Source organism: Penaeus monodon, chromosome 12, assembly GCF_015228065.2.
Source record: "Penaeus monodon isolate SGIC_2016 chromosome 12, NSTDA_Pmon_1, whole genome shotgun sequence".
Classification (NCBI taxonomy): domain Eukaryota; kingdom Metazoa; phylum Arthropoda; class Malacostraca; order Decapoda; family Penaeidae; genus Penaeus; species Penaeus monodon.
This window is the reverse complement of record NC_051397.1, coordinates 39,747,960-39,750,319: the sequence shown is the minus strand read 5'-3', so window position 1 is coordinate 39,750,319 and position 2,360 is coordinate 39,747,960.

The following is a 2,360-nucleotide window of genomic DNA, read 5'->3' as shown; positions in this document are numbered from 1 at the left end:
TAATCAGCAACAAGAGTCGCGGAAGCTGACACGATAATAATCTTGCTTTAGATCCTTTGCCTCAGTATTCACGTGGACAGACTCCGCCCCCAGTCGAGGGCCGCTCGTGATTGGTCGGTCTCGCTCGCCGCTGAACGAACGATTGGCTGGAAGAGTTGATACAATAAGCAGCTCGCGCGGTGATTGGATAGTTCTATCGGGCGGTGAAAGAAGTAACCGACGGGAGCAACGTAGATGACATCAAAGGGAAAAAATGTTGCCAAAAGAGAAAATTAAAAATTTTCAAAAAAATATTCACATAAAAAAGATTTTTCCCGGGGTTATCCCCCGGGAGAAGGATTGCGAAAAAAAATAAAAGGGAAGCCGAATATATCCCGAAATTTAATTTTTCCCACCCGTTTTGCACATTCCCCCAAGACTGTAAGGAATGTTAGTAATCTCAGAGAATGCAGCCCGGGATGTGCAACTTTGATCAACCAGCTGAATTGTTACTGTTACAACGATGGCGGCGCTTCACAGATGACGCCCCTATTCCCCTTTTCGGGAAAGCATGGTCCCTTTAAAAACATGTTATTGGAAATGGGACTTTTTTTCATTTTCCAATAATGGGCATAACCCAAGTACTTACATCAAGCTATCAGAAAAACAAATTATAAATCTTTATACGGCCAAAGTTTACTTTTTTTCCAGTAAATTAGTTTTTTTAAATAAGGTAAAAAAAATGGGAATTATGCCACAACCTCTCAACATAACTCACCTATATAGCATATGAATAAATAAACGGAATATACAGCCACCAACATCTTTTTTTTTCCCTTCAAAATTTTGAAGCTAATCTCCTTTCCTTTTTTCAAAAAAAACCCCTTCCCGTTTTTTTTTCTGATATAACACCTTTTAAAAATTTTGGTTCCCGTTCTACGAGTTTTTTTCCATACTCTTTGCAACATACTCCACCACCCGAAATGAGACTTCCTTGCTGGCTCTCTCTCTCTCTCTCTCTCTCTCTCCTCTTCATCTTTTTCCCTCTCCTCTCTCTCTCTTTTTCCCCCTCTCTCCTCTCTCTCTCTCTCTCTCTCTCTCTTTGTTTTTTAAATTCTTTCCCCGTCTCCCTCTCTCTCCCTCTCTCTCTCTCTCGCCTTTTTTTCTCTCTCTTTTCGTTTCTCTCTCCTTTTAAAATCTCTCTCTCTCTCTCTCTCTCTCTCTCCTCCCCGGGTTTTAAAATTTCTTCCCCGCTCTCTCTCCCCTCTCCCTCTCTCTCCTCTTCCCCTCCCCTTTTCCCCCTCTCTCCCCTCCCCTCTCTCTCTCTCTCTCTCTTTCTTTCTCCTCCTCTCTCTCTTTCTCTCGTCCCCCTCTCTCTTCTCTCTTCCTCTCCCTCTCCCTCTCTCTCTCTCTCTCCTCTCTTTCTCTCTCTCTCGTTTTTTTAAATTTTTTTCCCAGCTCTCTCTCCTCCTCCTTTTCTCTTTTGTCTCTCTCTCTCCCCCTCCTCTCCTCTCTCCTCTCTCTCTCTCCTCTTTTCCCCTCCTTTTCCCCTTTCTCTCTTTTCTCTCTCTCTCTTTAAATTTTTTCCCCGCTCTCTCTCTCTCATTTTCTCTCTTTCCCCCCTTTTCCCTCTCCCTTTCTTTAAATTTCTTCCCTCTCTCTCTCTCTCTCTCTCCCCGTCTCTCTCTCTCCTCTTTTCTTTTCTCCCCCTCTCTCTCCTCTCTCTCTTTTCTCCTCTCTTTCCCTTCCCCTTTTCTCTCCCCTCTCCTCTTTCCCTCTCTCTCTCTCGTTTTTAAATTTTTTCCCAGCTCTCTCTCCCCTCTCTCCACAAAAACTCTCTCCCCTCTCTCCCAAAACCTCCTCTCTCCTCTCTCTCATTCTCCTCTTCTCTCTCTCTCTCTCTCTCTCTCTCTCTCTAAACTATCTATCTATCTATCTATCTATCTATTTTTTCTCTCTCTTCTCCCCTTCCCCCCCTCTCTCTCTCTCAAAGTCTCATTCTCTCTCTCCCCCCCCTCCCCCTCCCTCCCCTCTCTCTCTCTCTCTCTCTCCTCTTCTCGTCTCTCCGTCTCTCTCTCCTCTCTCTCTCTCTCTGTCTCTCTCTCTCCCCCTTCCCCCTCTCTCTCTCTCTCTCTTCCTCATTCCTCCTCTCCTCTCTCTCTCTCTCTCCCCCCTTCCCCCTCTCTCTCCTTTCCCCTCCTCTCCCCCCCCTCATCTCCCCCTCCTCTTCTCTCTCCCCCTCCCACCTTTTCTCTCTCTCTCTCCCATCTCTCTCTCTCTCTCTCCTTTTAACTTCCCTCTCCGCTCGCTCTTTTCTCTCCCCTTTTTTTTCTCTCTCTCTCTCTCTCCTCTCTCTCTCTCTCTCTCTCTCTCCCCTCTCT